Here is a 22028-nt window from a genome sequence, read left to right on the forward strand (position 1 = left end):
CACACACACACACACACACACACACACACACACACACACACACACCAACTCAATAAACTTCAATGGCTCCCTATTGCCTGAAGGGTTGAAAACAAAATTCTCTGTTTGACATTCAAAACCCTCCATAGCTTAGCCCCCTCCTACCTTTCCAGTCTTCCTATACCTTACTCTCCCACACCCATATATACTCTTTGATGTAAATGCTGGGTACAGTGCCTGGCACATAGTAAGCACAATATAAATGTTAGCAATCATCATCATTATTATTATTATTTAATGACATTGGTCTCCTGGCTGTTCTACCAATAAGGCATCCCATCTCTCTACTGTAGTCATTTTCTCTGACTGTCCCCTATACCTGGAATGCTTTCCCTTCTCCACTCTTGACTACTAAACTTCTGGCTTCCTGTAAATTCCAACTAAATCTCATCTTCTACAAGAAGCCTTCCCAACCCCTCTGAACTGTAGAATTTTCCATCTGTTAGTTATTTCCTATTTATCATGTATATAACTTGCTTTGCAAATAGGGACTATCTTTTGCCTCTTTTTGTATCTCCAGCACTAAGCACAATGCCTAGCACAAGATAGGTGCTCAATAAATGTTTAGTGATTATTACTTCTCTCTGGAATGCCCACTCCTTATCACTACCTCTTAGAATTTTACTCATCTTTCAAGGCCAAACACAAATGTAATTCATCCATGAAGTTTTCCATGATCACTAAAGTCAGAAATGACCTCATTTCTCTAACGTCAACAATGTGTTTTACTTCTCTTATGACAACTATTACATTCTATCTTGTTATATTGTGCGTATGTGTGTTTTTATATGTGTGCTTCATTGGTCCTATTAGACTGTAAGCTTCTTGACTGATAGTGGTCTTGCTTAATTCATCATTGCCTAGTACTACATAATAGGCCCTCAAGTATTTGCTGAATGAGTGAGGTGATAAGGGAAGGTTTCACATGAGCTGAGATTTCAGCTTCGACCCTATAACATGGTTAGGATTGAGAATGGTGGAGGCAGGGCTGTGCCTTGAGCCTTTGACTCAGTACCAAAGATAAGAGGTCCAGGCACCTGGGTTAGGTTTGGGACAGGAGTTAGGATTATACTCTTGTCACAAGATCAGGAACATTTGGGCCAAACTCTGACTCTGACTATACCTGTATGACTGAGTATATTTCCAGAAGTATAATTTCTGCATAGGAGACCAGGGAATTGGATTTTTGATGGGACAGAGGATGAGAAGGAGAGCGGTAAATATTACCTGGAATGGTAAAGGGTGTTAAGTTTACATTCCAGAAAAAAATATAAGCTCCCTGAGAGCAAGGATTATTTTCCATTTTGTCTTTGTAGTCCCAGTGTCTAGCCTTGCATATGATTAACAACTTAAAAATGCTTGTTGGATTTGATTAAACATAACTGGATTGGATATGAATGTATTTGATTAGATGGGAGTAGGGAAATTAGGAGCTAGGTAACAATTGTTTAGATGGTCGATAAAAAATAATTGAGGTTGGGGCACATGGAGCCAGAGATTTTCCAGTGCTTGGATCACTGACTAATAGAGACTATCTTGAAATCCTTAGGGAAGCACCTATACAAATAAGAACATATCTCATTTTATCAGTTTATCCATGTTTATTCTGTGGTATTTCACACATGTAACTGTTTGATGTAACACCCAACACACGGGTATTTGAAGAACTCTTTCATGGTTTAAATATGTTTGGTTAGCCAGTTCTAGTATGCCTGTTCTTATTTTCACTACCAAGTGTTGCTTAAAGGAAAATAAATGAACATAAACTAACCAAAAGAAGTTTGGGGGTCAGGAAGATGACTAAAAGACCTTGTTAATCTGATATGGGGGTGCCTTATTCTTGGGGCCAGGATATAGAGACAGTGTCCCTCTTGTGGGCATAGTTTCACCCTTGGACCAAGAGAATAGTCAACACTCTATCACTCCTGCAAGTAACAAGTCCTAGCATGGCTTCCCTCAAGGAAGATTGGCAAAACCTGCTTTCAATACTTTCAATGGAACCCTAGAGTAAAAGAAGCACTGCAAAGCAGTGGGTGTCAATATCAAATAGAAACAGGGGTCACTAAACTATACATGAGGATCCCTGCTGGCCACATATTGACTTCCAAAACCACTAATTAGCCTATGTTTTATTGATTTTTTTTATTTTGTTAAATATTTCCTGATTACATTTTAATCTAGTTCAGCTGCAATGGGGAGTGTTGTGGGTCTGAATGAAGCCAGGCCAACCTGTTTGATACCTCTGCTCTAGAAAACCCAGATTCTTAGGGGAAGGATCCAACAAAAGGACAAATCTCAAACACCATGGCTCCTAGTAGATACTGCTTACCCTGAGACCCCCTGCATACCCAGGATGGCATGTTATAATTGGGAGAGTTCAGTGGAGTTCCTGTCTGACTCAGTTCTTTGAGTACAATTCATCAAATCACAGCAGAAATTACATAGTACTTTTTTTTTAAAGGGCACAAATAAAATTACTTCTGGTTCCTGGCAATACAATGATAACTTGGGCTATCATAATTTTATGGTTCTAGTTTGCTTTGCCTGTGGAATATAGATAGCATCCCAGTTAAAACCAGCAGCAACTAGATCTAATTTGGAATTATAAAATCTTTTTTTTTCTTTAGAGAGTTGAGATATTCATCCTTCCTCCCTACATCCAGTGAAAATCATGTATGAGGCATATAAGTCTATCAGCTATAAGAAACACAACCTGATCTGACTACTGATAGAAAGCTGAATTAATCACTGAAACATAATTAACCACTGATAAATCTGTTACTTGTTCAGTTATATCCACATTAGCCCCTGCTAAGCAAACACCATGTATTATTGGCAAAGGTAAATTGGGAATCCAATGGAACCAGCACCCTAGGTAATAGAAAGAACAATTTTCCAAATCTCAGGAAAATTTCCTCAGGTTACTCAGCCCTCAGAAAGTTAGTTCATAATCAACAAGAATTTATTACACAATTACTATGTACTATGCACTGTGCTAAAAGTTCAGTATACAAAAAAAAAAATGGCAATAATGGTCCCAGCTCACATTTTAAGGTTGAGGCAAACAAGTATAAAAAACTATGCACTCAAGTTATACACAGAGTAAATTAAAGGTACAGGCACAGCTGAAAAGACTAGGAAAGATTTCTCATAGAAAGTAGAACATGAGCGAAATCTTGAAGGCATTCAGGGAAACTAAGTGATGGAAGTAAAAAAGGAGAGCTTACCAGGGATAAGGGACAGTCAGAGCAAAGGCACAGAGATGAGAGATGAAGTGTCATGTTGGACGAAAAGAAAGAAAGCTAGGGTGCAGAGTAGGCTAGAAGGCTACTAAAAAGGCTAGTATGTAGAGTACCCCGAGAAAAGAGAATTCAGGATCTTAACAAGCTGAATGTCTTCCCTCTGACCCAACAACTTTACGCTCTATTTGTAAAGTGCTTCACAGTTAATACTGATCTCAGTTATTGGAGCCTCACAAATAACACTGTGAAATAGGTAAGGAATGTATTATTTTTCCCAATTTTACAAATGAGGAAACTAAGGATTCTAAAGGATCTTAAGAGATATCCATGTAGTAGTAGTTCCCCATGTAGTAAATGGTGGAGTTGGGATGAAAATTCAGGTCTTTAGCATTAGAAATATAGCACAGACTTTCTAATTCCTACTTCAGGGGAAAGAGTAACCGTGAATTCCAGAGATGAACTATCCTGAGGAAAACTGGAGAATCATAGATGGGATAGATGTATATAGTAGATAGAACAAACATGATGGAAGAGAGAGAAAAGGTAAAACCATTTAACTATTATTTTGCTTTTCTTTTCTCTACCCAGGGGAATAATCCTTGAACTGGAAAAGACAGAACAAAAATAGATCATAGAAATTGATACTCAAGAAAACAAATCAGAAAATATCAGTTCCTTTGGGCAGCCCTGGTTAACATAATAAAAATGACAATAAATTAATTTACTTATCCAATGCCATACCAATCAAACTACCAAAAATTATTTTATAGAGCTAGAAAAAAATGATAACAAAATTCATCTGGAAGAACAAAGGGTCCAGAAAATCAAAGGAATTAATGAAAAGAAATGCAAGGGAAGGTGGCCTAGCCATACCAGATCTTAAATTGTATTATAAAGCAGCAATCATCAAAACTACTTGGTGCTAGCTAAGAAATAGAGTGGTGGATCAGTGTAATAAATTAGGTACACAAGACACAGTAGTCAATGACTAAAGTAATCTACTGTTTGATAAACCCAAAGACTCCAGCTTCTGGGATAAGAACACACTATTTGACAAAAACTGCAAAGAAAACTAGAAAATAGCATGGCAGAAACTAGGCATAGACCAACATCTTACACTGTATACCAAAACAAAGTCAAAATGTGAACACAATTTATATATAAAGGCTGATACTATAAGCAAACTGGGAGAGCAAGGAATAGTTTACCTGTCAGATTTATGGAGAACAGAAGAATTTATGACCAAACAAGAGATAGAGAATATTACAAAATACAAAATGGATGATTTTGATTACATTAAATTGAAAAGTTTTTGCACAAACAAAGCCAATGCAGCCAAGATTAGGAGAGAAGCAGAAAATTGGGAAAGAATTTTTACAACCAGTGTCTCTGATAAGGGTCTCATTTCTAAAATACATAGAGAACTGAATCAAATTTAAAGAATACAAGTCACTCCCCAATTGATAAATGGTCAAAGGATATGAACAGGCAGTTCTCAGATGAAGAGATTAAAGCTATCTATAGTCATATGAAAAAATACTTTAAATCACTATTGGTTAGAGAAATGCAAATCAAAACAGCTCTGAGGTACCACGTCGCACCTAACAGATTGGCTAGCATGACAAAACAGGAAAATGATAAATGATGGAGAAGATATGGGAAAATTGGAACACTAATGCATGGTTGGTGGAGTTGTGAACTGATCCAGCCATTTTGGAGAGCAATTTGCAACTATGCCCAAAGCGCTATAAAACTGTGCATATCCTTTGACCCAGCAATACCACGTCTATATTCCAAAGAGATCATACAAATGAGAAAAAGACTCACATGTATGAAAATATTTATAGCAGCTTTTATTGTGGTGGCAAAGAATTAGAAATTGAGGAGATGCCCATCAATTGGGGAATGGCTGAACAAGTTGTGGTATATGAATGTAATAGAATACTATTGTGCTATAAGAAATAATGAGCAAATGGACTTCAGGAAAACCTGGAAAGATTTATATGAACTGATGCTAAGTGAAGTAAACAGAACCAGGAGAACATTGTGCACAGTAACAGCCACATTGTGTGATGACTAATGTTGATAGACTTAGCGTTCCTCAGCAATGCAAGGATCTAAGACAACTGCAAAAGACTCATGATAGAAAATGCTGTCTGAATCCAGAAGAACTATGGAGTCTGAATGCAGACCAAAGAATATTATTTGCTCTTTCTCTCTCTCTGTTTCTTCTTTCTCATGGGTTCTCTCATTGGTTGTAATATTTCTTTACAACATGACTAATGTGAAAATAGATTTAATATGAATGTATACGTTGAGACTATATTAATGTACATGCTGTCTTGGGGTGGGAAGAGGAGATAGATGTGGAGAAAATCTGGAACTCAAAATCTTATGGAAGTTAATGTTGAAAACTAAAAATAAATAATTTTTTTTTAAAAAAAGAAAAGCCATCAGATTCTAAGAGAACACTTGATCACCCTTGATGAGTTCGTCACCAGGCCCAGACGAATGATATCTCAGGGTACAAAAAAGCCAGTGAGCCTTTCCCACAGGTCTTGAAAAATTGTGATGAATGGAATCTGGTGAAAGGAACATGCTGTCCAGATTTTCCAAAAAGGGGGAGCAATGGAGTCTTCAAACTACAGACCAATGAATTTGACTCTAATCCTTATCAAAATTCCAGAATGTATTAAAAAAAATTTTAGAAACTTAGATAGTGATCACAGAGCCAGCATAATTTCATGAAAAGCAGGTAATGCCATACTGATCTAATTTCCTTTTTTTTACATGCTCACTAGACTGGTATCTGAGGGGAATAAATGATGTAAATGTAGTTTATGTAGATTTCAGATTTAGATAGTGTAGATTTAGTGCATTTAACAATGTTTCTCATGGTATTATTGTGGACAAGATGGAGAGATATGGGGGCAGATGAGAGTGCAGTTAATTGGATTTGGAACAAGATGAATGGTCAGAGCCCAAGAGAAGTCATTAATGGTTTAATCTCAACTTTGAAGGAGGTCTCTAGCAATTCCTCAGAGGTTTATTCTTGACCATATGATGTTTCCCATGTTTTTCAGTTACATGAATAAAGGCATGCTTTGCACTCATTTGTAAATGACAAAGCCAAGAGGGATAGCTATGACATCGAATGTCAAACTACTCTCCCTTCTTCTTTTCAGAGGTGGGGGGGAGGGTCCATGGGTGTATGAAATTGCATAGAATACCAGATATTTTTCATTTTTTTCTCTTCCTCTTTTCAAAAAAAATACTTGCTGTAAGGGATAACTCTCTGAGAGGGAAGAGGGAGGAATAAGGGGGAAATTATTTAGATAATGAAAAAAATAATTAAAATCTACTCAGAAGTCATTGGATGTCAGAGCCAGCATCAGAGACAGTCTTGTCAGGCTTAAATTTTGGGTTGAAGCATCTTCAAGAATTTATTAAGCACTTACTATGTGCCATGGATATATGAGAGATATGTTAGGGAGCACCAGTACTTTTGGTTGGAGGGCTTGCTAAGCCCTTTTCAGGGCTGCTTATCTACCTTTGGTATCTATCTGTCACCCAACTCTTGTCTGTGGCTCCAAGAAGCTGTGGCATGCAAGTCAGCCACATGTAAATAAAACCATCTTGGCAGACATGCTAAACCAGGTAAAGAGTAACCAACAGGCCTCAAATATGTCAGTGAATTAGGGGGATATATACCCCAAACATGTTAAGATTTCCCCCAGTGGAATGGGCAGATGAGAACAATTTTTTCCAACCTCTATGAAGTAGTTAAAGCAGCTGCTGTGGAGTGCTTAGAGCTTGGTCAGACATGTAAGATGCCAAGACCATCCACTGCATCCCAGGCCATTGCCAGTGGTCTTGACTTTTATCTTTCCACTAGACTTTGATGACTGTGGAAGAGAGAGTGAGGCTAACAACTTTGTGCAACTGCCTTGCTTAAAACCAATTCATCCATGAGTCAAGACATCACCCTGTGATGTCATTGGTCCTCTTTGAACACGAAGGACCACCACCAACTACAGCTATGTACCAGGCACTGTGCTAAGTGCTGGGGATTAAAAGAAAGGCAAAGAAGATAGAATTAAATAGGGACTGATATAAAGAGTTACACTGGAATTTTTAAAAGATGAATTTCATGTGTAAGATGGAGAAGACACAACTAAATGGCAATTTGTTCAGAGGAAAAATGATTTTCATGGACTTTGAGCTCTGTATGAACTCAACTGTACTTCAACACTCAAGATAATTTGCACTTACCTTTCAGGATTGTGGTGAGGAAAGAGCCTTGTAACTTCAAAGCATTACAAAAATGTTAATTTTTCTTATTATTAATTAATAATAATGAGCAAAGAAGTACCCCCTCCCAAGAAAAAGAGGGCTTAATAATTGGATAAATGATGTATGAATAATTGAAATTTTGTTATAATCTGTCTGGGTTTTCAGAATGAACTTGGTCCCTTTGTTCTCTGGCTGTTTAGCATTTGCATCAGGCTGCCTAAAGTATATTTAACAGATGAACTGAGGAACATATTCTAAGGAAGATCACCATTGTTTCAATCCAATTCAGTAGACTTTTCTTAGGAGACTATTCTAAATAATACTCTGTGCCAACATTGAGGTGCTACAGTGAAACTAGACATTCTCCTTCTCCTTTAAGAAGCTTACAACCTAAATAGGACAAGAACAAAAATAACTATTACCCAAGGCAGAATTTAATAAGCGCAACAGGAAGGTCCATGAGGTATGAGAAGTTTGAAGAGGGAGAGATAACTCCAAGTTGGGAACATCAGAAAAGACTTCATAAAGCAGATGAAGCATTAATTGGACCTTAAAAGTTATTACATTCCAGGTATGAAGAAAAATATGATGGGGAGGAGGGTGGAAAGAGAAGGGCAGGATGAGAATAATGACATAACGTAGAGAATGTGGGGGGAAAAATGGGAAGGGGTATACCAGCACACCTAGTGGGAGTATTCACTGTCCTATTTTCTCTTCCATGAACATGGATAAATATGGGTCCAGTGAGTAGTGTGAGGGAACATTTTTATTGGTCCTTTCTCTGAAGGAAAAGGGAAAGACTAAGGGGAATACTCCACCAACGTGTGTTGTCATACCTAACCCATTTCCCCTGTATGCTCACAGATCAGAACAAGATACAGTTAATGCTCTAATCTACCTGGGATGTAGAGAAAATGAAGGAGAAACAAAGAAAGATTTAAACACGACAGAAAAATAATGCCTTATGTCTGAAATAAAAAACCTTATGTCTGAACAATTTCTAAATTCATCATACAAATCACAATTGCTTTCCTTTAAAGGTGTTTTCTGTGACTGATGTGTTTTCTGTAACAAAGTGGACTGTAACATAGGATCACAGAACTGGAAAGGACCATAGAGGCATCCAGCCCAATGTCCTTATCTTATAAAAGAAGAAACTGAAGCCAAAATAGTTTAGATGTTTTGCCTAAAATCATGTGAGTACTTCATGGCAAAATGGCAACTAGAATCTAAGTCTCCCAATCTGTTTTCCACTGCATCTCAACTTTCCAAATCTCCACTTTAAAAAACAAGTCGGGCAAGAGAAGTCCTCAGGTGACTTAACTATCAGAAAGAAAGGAAACATTAGTAAGAATCTAGGATATGCCAGACTTGACCATATGGATTTTTGCCCTTAGGACCAGATAGTGCTTTTATTTTTTAATAAGATAGTATCTGCACTTGACCCAGTAGTTCCACTATTGGGCATAATTTCAAAGAAGATAAAAGTAGAAAGAATGACTCCCATAAATGCCAATTTTTTTTGTAGTAGCAAAAAACTAGAAACAAAATGGGTACCTATCAAATGAGGAATAGATACATATATATATATAGAGAGAGAGAGAGAGAGAGAGTATTTGCTCAACATGCAATACTATGCTATGAGAAACAAATATAAAGAATTCACAAAAGCATGGGAAGATTTATATGAAGTGATGCAAAGCGAAGGAAACAGAACTAGGAAAACAATATCTACAGGGATACTAATAACAAAAATAAAAACAATCCTGAATGACAGTCGAACTTGATTTAATTCCATTGACTTATAACTAGTTCAGAAAAGAAGTTGGAACACACTTCTGTCTTGAGGAACCATAGGTATGGAATATTGCATATACTTTTTGATGTGGTTGCTATGCCAATTAGTTTTGCTTAACTGTTTTTTTTTATTATAAAGGAGGGTTCAGTGAGAGGAAGTATGTCAGAAAATAAGTGTAGTGTAAAAGTAAGACTTTTTTTTTAATATGGGCCTACGCACATTGTGTTTCTTCAGTACCAAACCTTTCCCTAGTTCACAGTTGACAAGGAATCCTTACAATTCCTTTGACAATCTGTGCAATTACTTTGGTCTATTTTAGTCCCAACTGCTCTGAGAATTCAAAGAATTGTAGAGTCCAAGACTAGGAAGGAACTGTGGAGACCATCTAGTCCAACCTTACTTGAAACAAAATACATTTCCAAGAACTGGATATACAGACTCTTTTTTTTAAAAGACTTCTTTTGATGGAGAAGTCACTATTTCTTGAGACAAAAAAAAAATCCATTGCTAGATAGTTCTAATTGTTGGTGAGGTTTGTTGTTGTTGTTGTTGTCGTCATTGCTCTTTCATTAAGCCAAAAAGTCTGCCTCCATGTTACTTTTATTCACTGTTCCTTGTTTTGTAGTTGGGGCCAAAGAAGAATAAAGATAATTCCTCTTCCTCGTGACAGTCCTTCAAATGGTTGATGACAGTTATCATGTTTTGGGGTTTTTTTTTACCCCCAAGTCTTCCCTTCTCCAAATTAAATGTCTCTATTAGCTTCAAATGAGTCTTCAATAGTTTCCTATTTGGACATATTCTATCATGTCAGATCCTCCCAAAAATATGGAACTTGGAGTTGAACCTGATGTTCCAGATATAGCCCAAGTACAACCTTTTCTTATACTTGATAATCTATGTGTATTAAAGCAGTTTCTGATGTATTCTTTTGTTTTGGGGTTTCATTTTGTTTTGGGCTGCCATATCATTCTGCTGACCCTCCAGCAGATCAGAAATTTCTTTTCTAGACAATTAATTTCTGGTTAAGCTTGGGAGGGGTCATGTACAAAGTTCTGATACATGGTGATGTAATCCATTGTAAGAAGCACACTTAAGATGGGCCCCAACAATATTATCCCAGTATGCCTCAAACACACTGCAAACAGCTGCACCAATTAAAATGCAATTAAATGTGTAATAAATGGAAATGCTCCAAAATCATTCTGTTGGGGAAGCAAATGGGATTTGCCAGGATGTACTAGCTGAATGAGTAACATGTGCCAAAATGATGGCTCCTCATTTCTTAGCCTGTGTTGCTGATCTATAACTCCACCAAGGAATCTGTAAAACCAAACTGCAGAATAATTTATTTTCATGGAGTTCAGCTGATGACTTGCACTGGTAATATAATTCTTGCTGGCCCACCCTTGTACAGAGGCCAATCTAAAAAAAAGTTAACTTTCCCTGTGGGAAGAAGAGGAGCATGGGACAGATTATCTTCATGGACAAGAGCCTAAAGATAAAGGGTAACAGTAATAGAGAACAGCTTGATAGCTGTCATGTGGTACAGGGCCATCCATTAATGTGAAAAATGAAGGACAGAGAAGAACACAAGCAGCAAGTGTAACAATGAACATTTATGGAACATGTACCCCAGGGCCAATAAGGGGATTTAGAGACTGGCACAGAACTCTGTTCCTGGATCCTTCCAGCAGGGTTTAGTAGACAGAATATATTATATTATACACTGTGTTATAATAATTTGCATACATAGTGCTAGGTAAAATGATATTAACTCCCCTGAACACATATACATAGGCAATAAGTTGAAAGATGTTATAGAGAAATATCATGACTATAGTGACGGTTTTTCAGGGCTCTGCTAGTAAATGTTTAACAAGCATATCTCAAGCAAACAAACCCAAAACAACTTAAACATGATATACCTTTAAGTTTAATTGGCATTATTAAAATTTTCTCCATCACTTTCTTAACTCCAACCAAAAAAGCAATCAATCAAGCCCTGTTTTGTAGAATTTACTAATTTCTGAGGTGTAAATGGTCACACTGAAAACTTAAAAATTGACTATCAAGATGCAGTAGGATCTGGCTGTAGCATACATGGGTGCCCAGTTTTGTCATATGCATTGCTGATGCTATTGCAAAAAGATACCAGTCAATACAATCTTATGCCAGGTATGTCTAAACCCTGTTTTACTTTTTAGGTGCTGGGTTATAAAGACAGATCATACACTACTACCAGATGGGATTTATACCAGGAATGCAAGGTGGTTCAATATTAGGAAAACAATCAATATAATTGACTATATTGATTAAAAAAAACAAAAATCATATGATTATGTCAATAAATGCAGGAAAAGCTTTTGACAAAATACCATACCTATTCCTATTAAAATCACTAGAAAACTTAGGAATCAACGGAGCTTTTCTTAAAATGATAAGTAGTCTCCACAAGACCACAAGAGCAAGCATTATCTGCAACACAGATAAGCTTGAAGCCTTCCCAATAAGATCAGGGGTCAAGCAAGGCTGTCAATTATCACAACTAGTATTCCATATTGTGCTGGAAATGCTAGCTATAGTAATAAAAGAAGAAAGAGAAATTGAGGGAATAAAAATAGGCAATGCAAAAAACAAAACTATCACTCTGCAGAAGATATGATGGTATAGAGAACCCTAGAGAATCAACTAAAAGACTAGTTGAAAAAATTAAGAACTTCATCAAAGTTGTAGGATACAAAATAAACCTACATAATTCATCAGTATTTTTACGTACTACTAACAAAACCCAGCAGGAAGAGAATAAAAAGAGAAATTCCATTTAAAATAACTGCAGACAATATAAAATACTTGGGAGTCTACCTGCCAAGACAAACCCAGGGATTATATGAGCACAATTACAAAACACTTTTCACACAAATAAAGACATCTAAACAATTGGAGAAATTTGTCATGAGTAGGCCAATCTAATATAAGAATGATAATTCTACCTAAGTTAATTGACTTAACCAATCTAACTACTAAAGAATTATTCCATAGAGCTGGGAAAAATCATACCAAAATTCATCTGGAAGAACAAAAGATCAACTATATCAATAGAATCATTGTGAAAAAAATGTTAAGAAGGCAGCCTATAAATTCCAGATTTCAAATTATATTACAAAGCAGTAATCATCAAAACCATCTGGTACTGTCTAAGAAATAGAGAATTGGATCAGGGGAATATATTAAATACATAATACACAGTAGTCAATGACCATAGTAATCTAGTGTTTGATAAACCCAAAGATCCAAGCTTTGGGAGTAAGAATTCAACATTTGACAAAAATTGCTGGGAAAATTTGAAAGCAGTTTGGCAGAAACTAGGCATAGACCATGGACAAATTACTAGGCATAAAAGGTAATACCAAAAGTAAATTAGGAGGGCAGCTAGGTGGTGGGGTGGAGAGAGGTCTGGCCTTGGAGTCAGGGGGGCCTGAGTTTGGATCTGACCTCAGACACTTAACACTTGCTAGCTGTGTGACCCTGGGCAAGTTATTTAACCCCAATTGCCTCACCAAAAAGTAAAAAAAAAAAAGATTAAAAAAGGTAAGTTAGGGGAGCATGGGAAGATGTATCTGTTAGATCTATGGATAAAGGAAGAGTTTATTAAAAAAGAGACAAAGAGGATTACAGGAAGCAAAATAGATAATATTGATTACATGACATTAAAAAGTTTTTGCACAAACAAAACTAATGCAACCAAAATTATAAGGAAAGCAGGAAACTGTGAAAAAATTACAGCAAGTTTCTCTTATAAAGGCTTTATTTCTCAAGTACAAAGGGAATGGAGTCAAATATATAAAAATAAGAGTCATTTCCCAGTTTACAAATGATCAAAGGATATGAAAAGGCAGTTTCCAGAAGAAAATATCAAAGCTACCAACAACCACATGAAAAAAAGATTCTCTAAATCACTATGGATTAAAGAAATGCAAATTAAAACAATTCTGAGATACCACCTCACACCTATCAGATTGGCCAACATGGAAGAAAAGGAAAATGACAAATGCTGGATGGGATGTGGAAAAATTGGGACACTAATGTCCTGTTAGTGGAGTTGTTAACTAGGTCTACCATTCTGCAGAACAATTTGGAACCATGTTAAAGGACTATAAAACTGTGCATAGATTTTGACTCATTAATACCACTACTAGGTCTATATCCCAAAGAGATCAAAGAAAAGGGAAAATGACCTATTTGAACAAAAGTATTTACAACTGCTCTTTTTGTGGTGGCAAAGAATTGGAAATTGAGGGGATGAGCATCAATTAGGGAATGGCTGAACAAGTTGTGATATATGATTGTGATGGAATACTATTGTGCTATAAGAAATGATGAGCAGGATGGTTTCAGAAAAACTTGGGAAGACTTATATGAACTCATGCAAAGTGAAGTGAGCAAAAGTAGGATAATATTGTGCCCAGTAATAACAATATTGTAAGAATGATCAACTGTGAAAGATTTACCTACTCTGATCAAGACAATGATTGAAGACAATTCCAAAATATTCATGATGAAAAACACTATCCACCTCCAAAGAGAAAACTGATGAACTCTGAATGCAGATTGAAGCATACTTATTTCTAAATAGTATTTTATTTTTTCCAATTACATGTAAAGACAATTTTAACATTCATTTTTATAAGATTTTGAATTTCAAATCTTTCTCCCTCTCATGTCCCCTTCCCTCCTCTCTAGTAAGCAATTTGATATAGGTTATATATTTGTGATCATATAAAATATATTTCCATATTATTCATGTTCTGAAAGAAGAAACAAAACAAAAGGAAAAAAACAATGAAAAAATAAAGAAAGCGAAAACAGTATGTTTCAATCTGCATTTAGACTCTATTAGTTCTTTCTCTGGATGTGAATTTTCCATCATGAGTCTTTTGGAATTGTCTTGGATCATTGCCATTGCTGAGAAGAGTTAAGTCAATCATAGTTGATCATCACACAATGTTTCTATTACTGTGTGCAGTGTTCTCCTGGTTCTGCCCACTTCACTCTGCATCAGTTCATCTAAGTCTTTCCAGGTTTTTCTGAAATCCACCTGCTCATCATTTTATGGCACAATAGTAATCCATTATATTCATATATCACACAACTTGTTCAGCTATTCCTCAATTGATGAGCATCCCCTCAATTTCCAATTCTTTGCCACCACAAAAAGAGCAAAAACATTTATTTTCAACTTTATTTTTATTGTTTTATTTTGTTTGTGTTTTCTTTTTCAACTTGGCTAATAAGGAAATATGGTTTACATGACTCCACACATGTAATTTATATCAAATTGCTTGCCTTCTCAAGGAAGAGGGAGGAGTGGGATGGAGGGAAAGAATTTGGAACTCAAATTTTTTAAAAAAAGATTGTTAAAAATGTTTGCATTTAATTGGCAAGTATTTAATTAAATAAACAAAAATAATTAAAAAAACATTCAGACATGTGTTGAGGGGGTGGGGTAGGGGAGAAATTTCTCTTTTTAATCTCTTATTAAATGGAATTTAACTTAGGCTGCAATAAAGTTATTATCATAATTCACATTTATGAAGTGTTTTAAAGATTACCAAACTGGGAGGCAGCTAGATGGTGCAGTAGATAGAGCACCAGCCTTGGAGTCAGGAGGACCTGAGTTCAAATATGACCTCAGACACTTACTAGCTGTGTGACACTGGGCAAGTCACTTAATCCCAATTGCATTAAAAAAAAAAAAAGAGGATTGCAAAACTGTTTTCTGTGTTCTCGGATGTAAGTATCATCATCATCATCCCCACTTTACAAATGAAGAAACTGAAACTTTGAGAGTTAAATGACTTGTTCATGATCATCTCTTTTAGAACTTCAGGCAGGATTTGAACCTAGCTCTCCTGACTCCACATCCATCATTCTATCCACTATGCTACATGGTTACCAAATATAGTAGTTCCTGAAGGATTCAACTGGCCTGAGGTACTTCCATCCTTACAGAGGTCCTGGGTGGAGGAATGGCTTCCCTGAAGAGTAGGGCAGGATAGAGGTTCTCAGCTTTAATTAGATCAACAGGGTATTCCTAAGTCCTTGGCATCTCACATAGAGCAGCTAGGATATAGAACTGTAATGCCAGCTGTCTCTGGACTTAATATGAACAACAAGGAAATTAAATTTCGTACAAAGTTAGGGAAAATTAGATAGACAGTTAAAACTAGAAGGGATGGCTTTTAGATCTATCACCATTGCTCCAACCACTACTACTATCATCATGATTATTATCATTAAATTTATGAAATATAAATACTATAACTCACTAAATATAAGTATTATATGTGGTCTGCTCTCTAGGACCTTAGAAACAAGCTGATGGCCTACTTTGGAGACAAGAATTAGCTCTATTTCGCTTGAATCTAGAATTATTTGTAATCTACTTTACACATTCAGAAGAGTCCAAAGCAGCCACTGCATCTCAAGCTCATTCTAGCCCAGACCTCAAAGTTTTCTCCCTGAACACAATGCTGCCTCCAAGGAAAGTGAACAGTAGAAGGATGGGTCAGGGAAAGGGATCATATCTGAACGACCTGGAATTGAATGAAATACGCCCAGTCATAAGTTTCCTTAAAGCCAGACTCCTTCAAGCATCCATATTAACCAAGATAAAGCACCTACAGATGTTCAAGCAGTCGAAACACTTGATTAGCGGAACATCTTAATGCCCCTATTATGAAAAGTGACGGAGTCTCATTCAAAAGCAATAATGAGCTGTTTCCCATTGCTGCTGTGGGGAGGGAGTCTGCAGGGACTTGGAATATTTTCCTATTTTGAGTTATTGCAATGGAGGGATGGAGAGGATCCCATGCACTTGAGAATCACAGCTGAGAAGCTTTACATATTCAGCCATATAAAAGTAGACCCATCCTCTCATCTCCAGCAGGACATTTGTTTCTCTTTGAATCTCTTCAAGTGGGAAAGGAAGACACCTTAGGGGCTCTGTGAGAACAAGCCCAGTGATATCCTATCAGGACTTTTTATTCCTGAAAAGAACATGCCTGATCTCAGGCCCAGCAACTATTCTCTGAACTTTAACCCTGTGCTTACTTGGAAATAGTGCCTTTATGCAGAGAATAGAAATTTTGGAGACCAGAAAATTCAGATTCAATACCTGATTCTGACACATACTAGCTCTGTGACCGTGGACAAGTAAGTCACATAAACTCTCACTGCACCCCCAGATACCTGTATAAGACAATAATTTCTGGAATAAATTCTGGTAGCCAATCCAAATAGTTGGAAAGAGTTTCTACAATATTGGGAGCTTTCTGCACTGATGAGATCAGAGAACCAAACAAAAAATAATAATAATAATAATAATAACAATAAATAGTTAACATTATATACTCCTTACTGTGTTCCAGGCATAGAGCTAAACACTTTATAATTATTATGATCTTCACAGCACTCCTGGGAGTGAGATGCTATTATTATTCCCATTTCATAGATGAGGGAACGAAGGCAAATAGAGGTTAAATGACTTGCCCAAGGTCACAGAGTTAGTAAATGTCTTAGGTTAGATTTGTTTTTGTTTTTGTTTTTGTTTTTTTACGCAATTGGGGTTAAGTGACTTGCCCAGGGTCACACAGCTAGTAAGTGTCAAGTGTTTGGTCAGAGGCTGGATTTGAACTCAGGTCCTCCTGACTTCAGGGCCAGTGCTTTAGGTTAGATTTGAACTCAGGTCTTCCTGACATCATGCTCAGTGAGTGCTCTATCCACTGTTCTACCTAGCTGTAATTGAGACTTTTCTAATTGTCCTACTTTAAAGCCTCACTATAGAATGAAGTAACCCTAGATTCTCAAAAGTTGTGCCACAAGACTACAAGTTATGACAGGCCCTAGCAAAGTGAAAAGGCTTTGAATATGGGCAGACTATCTTTTGTCATCAGGAAGCCAGTCAAACTAAGTTCCAGAGAGGCTGACCATTGGAAGGTTGGCCACGAGGTGATGAGTTCTTTCTGTCCCAAAAACTTACAGAGATACTAAGACACAAAGGGGCAGTGAGCTATATTGGTGGAGACAAAATGTACTCTGATAAAATCGGGATCTTGAAGAATTGAAATCTTTCTGAGAGTAATGCTGTTGTTGTTGTTCAGTTATTTTCAGTCATGTCTGACTCATCATGATCCCATGTGGGGTTTTCTTGGCAGAGATCCTGGAGTGGTTTGCCATTTGCTTCCTCAGCTCATTTTACAGATGAGGAAACTGAGAAAAACAGGGTTAAGTGACTTGCCTAGGGTCACACAGATAGTAAATGTCTGAGGGCAGATTTTAATACAGAAAGATGAGTCTTCCTGACTCCTGGCCTGACAGTCTAACCACACCACCTGGCTGCCTTGAGGGTAATGCTGAGCTCCCACCAACACAGGGGGACAAGGCAGGTTGCAGTGGACAACTTCAATGACCCACAGAGGTAACAGACAAAATCTTTGGCCAACTGACAAACTGCCTCAATTAAATCCAAAGGCCATTTTTGTCCTCACCCTTAATCTCTCTCCTGTTGACCAACTTCTCCTGTGGTTACTCCTCCTTTGTCTTCTGACACTTTGCCCTCTTCTAATTTTCCTACTATATGACCATTTTCATCACTTACTCATCATCCATGTCCTGCTGCCTAAGCAAGCTGCTAGGTGGTATAATGGATAGAGTTCGGGGCCAGGAGTCAGGAAGACTTGAGTTCAAATCCAGCCTCAGACACTTATTAGCAACTCTATGTGACCCTGGGCAATTCACTTAACCTCTGTCAGCCTCGGTTTCTTCAACTATAAAAGCCATCATAATAGCACATCTCTCTCATGGTTGCTGTGAGGATCAAATGAGATAATATCTGTGAAGCGCTTAGCGTCTTAGCATAGTGCTTGGCACATAGTAGGCAATATATAAATATTTATTCCTTTCCCCTACGCATGGCCAAGGGTATAAATGCATCAATGGTTATAGAATATATTCCTATGTATATACATTTCAAATAAGGACTTTAAACCTTTGTAAAGATTTTTGTTTACTGGAAGTTTATTTCACCACCTTTATAGAATCTTAACTAGTATTTAACATGTGGAATTAGAAGGGGAAAAGAAAAGCAATTCTGTAAGGCATCACTTTTCATCACTTGAGACAATAACCCAAGGTCATTCTCCTTACACTTGCTAAAAGATTACCATGTATCCTATAGATCTTAATTGTCTCTTGTCTTATGCTTTCCACTCTAAAACTAGCTAGATCCCTTAACTTTGGCTTATTAATAACTTCATAATTAAAATGTCCATCTAGACCCAAATGGCTCCAAGGTGCTCGGCATCATAGAAAAGGCTCTCAATATGCTCTTATTAACCAACCTTGAGAAAATGAGAGAATGTTCCACTTTTTTACTCTCATCCTTCTCAAGCAATTACTGTTCTCAAAGATCCCAACATATAGATATGGAAGAAGAGGTATAAGGTAACACCTTCTTCCCCACCTATAACCATGCTGGAACCCCTGAAAAAAATGTTTTTAACACACATTCGAGAAGGGACTTTTCTTGCACAAAAAAGGAAAGCTGGGAAATTATCTTTGGAACTGCCACGTGACCCCAATACGTGAAGTCATCACCCCTATCTGGATACAGATGTTGAAGCCCATAGTGTCCCATTCCCTCCCCTGATGGCTATAAGAATAGCCTTTTAATCAATCTCCTTTGGACATTTTAAATCTTGTAGTTGAGTTTCTTTTTCCTTTCCATTCCTAGCATGGATGAAGCATTACCACAGTCACTACATTTGATGGCACTTGCCATTAAATGAAAGAATGTATGTAGGTAGGAGAAACTGATCAAGTAACCAACTCATTTTGAAACTTCTCTAACCCAAGCCTCCCTCATTGCAATTACTGAAGTGAAAGGCCCTCATTTAGCTATCTAACTGAAATGCCTATGGTCTGGGGTCTGACTACCTCACTTCCCTATTCATAAAACTTTGTTGCCTGTAGGATAAAACACAAACTTCTTAGCTTAGCATTTAAGGCCCTCCATAATATGGCTCCAACTTATTCTTCCAACCTTTTTTAAAACTCATTTCCCTTCATAGGATTATAGAACCATAGCTTGAAGGAATTGGAGAGGCCATCAAGTCAGTCAGTCAGTCAATCAACAAACAATTACTAAATACTGTGTCTTGGGCACTATGCTCAGCACTGGGAATACAAAGAAAGGCATTATCTCTAAAGCATCTTCCAATTCTAAATCTGTCTCTGATACTAAGTGTTATTAATTTATAATAAGGAGCAAATACAAGGCAGACTGAGTCTGATCAGAAAAATCCTTTCTTCACTTCCCTCACCCAAAGGGGGTGGAGGAAAGCAAAACAAAGTGAAAATGTCAATTAAAAGAAAAAGGAGAAAAAACTCTATTCAAGTCAAGTTCTATTCATTCAGTGTATGTAGATAAATGCAGTAGAACCACTGGATAAACCATCAATCCTACAACACTCCTCAGAAATGACAATCGAGAATTCTGTCATTTGGCAAATAAGAGAAATACCCTACAGAAGTCATAATCAAAACCACTTAATTACAGAGATGAATTTTAATCTCTGGGCCAAATGTCCATCTGTTTCGTGTTTCTAATCACTTAACATACATTAAATATTCATACAAGATAAACTTAGAAGAATCTCAGTCATGCATTACAACTTCAAGACAGTAGCTAGTCAAGAAATTAACTTTAGGCAAGACAATTAGCAAGACAGGCCAAATGGTGATACTGTACTCAGGAATGGGCTGGAGTAACAGAATGAGGAACTGACTTTCATACAAAACCATCTGCCCTAAGCACACAGGGATAACAAGCAGTGACCCATAAGCACCATTCATTTACAGGGATGATATATCAACACTGAAACAGCTGATAATACTGAGAGCAGATCAGTATTATATGGGGCCTGGTGTCAGAGGGATAGAGGCTACATGTAGCCCTCTAGGTCCTTGGGTGTGGCCTTTTGAATGAGTCCAAGTTTACAGAATGAATCCTTTTATTAAGGGGATTTGTTCTGTGAAGTTTAGATTCAGTCAAAGGGCTGCACTTGAGGACCTAGAGGGCCACATGTGGCCTTGAGGCCACAGATTCCCCACTTTGCATCTAGAAGGATAGGGAATTCACCTCACGTTATTCCTTACATTTCCCCTAGCTTACATTTCCTTTTCTATGTTCGCTTAATTAATTTAAACAAATGATGATCTGTGTGGAATGTAAACCTCTTAAAGCCAGGAATTGTTTCCAACTTTTTGCTTCTGTATTTCAAGTCTAACATAGTATCTTGCACATGGTAAGTGATTAGGGGGAAGAGAACAAGCAAATAAGTGTCTACTATGTGTCAGTACTGTGCTAAGTATTTAACATATGCAACCCCTGTCCCAAAGCCCCATTGGCATGGGATGCTTTCCTTACTGGTGGAGATGGCTGCTCTACCCTGTGTGTGTGTGTGTGTGTGTGTGTGTGTGTGTGTGTGTGTGTGTGGCAGAGGGAGAGGCAGGGCTGAGTTGGTAAGAGGCAAGAGCTTCACTTCTCAGTCAGTCCTTTTCAGGACTCTTGCTTGAATCCTTTTTGAGTCTCACTTAGGGACTCTCCAGGGACAATCCCGTTCCAAACTTTCCAAGTGGGTGTTCCCTTTGAGTCCCATTTTGGGAGTCTTCGGGGCCAGTCCTGAAAAGGACTGACTGAGAATTGAAGCTCTTGCCTCTTGCCAACTCAGCTCTTCCTCCCTCCTCCCCTGCCTACAACAGGGCATTCATCATGGGCCCCTTTTGGGGACTCTTCAGGGATAGCCCCTTTTGGGATTGGTTCAAGCTTCAAGTTTTCTTTGAGTATTGATTCACTTTGGCCACTCCTGTCTTTCAACTTCAAGAGAGAAGATGGAAGAAGCTGACCCCACTTCAGATTGCTGGAAAAAAAAAAGACTCTGGGAAGGCAAGAGAGGAGCTGACAGTCTCCACTACGTCCCTATTCCCAGCTTGCTACACTAAAGACTGCAGGGACTTTTTCCCTTGAGTGAGACCAAGGACACTCTCTCTTGGATGAGCTGAGTTATCTTGCTACCAATGGCAGAGCTCTTTTACTCTGTGTTGTCCAGTATGTGGCTATGTATACCTTCTCTGATTTCTGCTTTGCTGCTGATTTGGATAAATGGGTTTCTTTGCTGTTCTTTTTGTGTGTTCATTGTGCAACTGACATTAGGTGGGAAAGGAGTCAAACCTTGGATATACAAATGGGGTGCCCCTTCACCCCAAAGTGATAAAGTGATCAAAAGTTAATTGGGAATTCAATCATATCCCCTAGACTAATGATATTTAAGGGAGCAGATAGACACATTTCTAGCCTGGTCCCTCTCTGAGAAGAGCAGAGTGGTGACCTCTAGCCTCAACCTCCTGCTTCCCCTTCAGGCAGGAATGAAAGCCTCTCTTGGAGATGGGTGGGGGGAGAAGAGGCTAGAGTTGTCGATTCAGTCTTTCCTCATCACCACTCACCAGTGAGCCTTGAAACACAGGAGTCTCTCTTTCTTGCTATGTGCACCACATTTATTTGATCCTCACAACAATCCTATGAGGTAGGTACTATTATG

Source organism: Vombatus ursinus, unplaced genomic scaffold, assembly GCF_900497805.2.
Source record: "Vombatus ursinus unplaced genomic scaffold, bare-nosed wombat genome assembly UNPS02014794.1, whole genome shotgun sequence".
NCBI lineage: Eukaryota > Metazoa > Chordata > Mammalia > Diprotodontia > Vombatidae > Vombatus > Vombatus ursinus.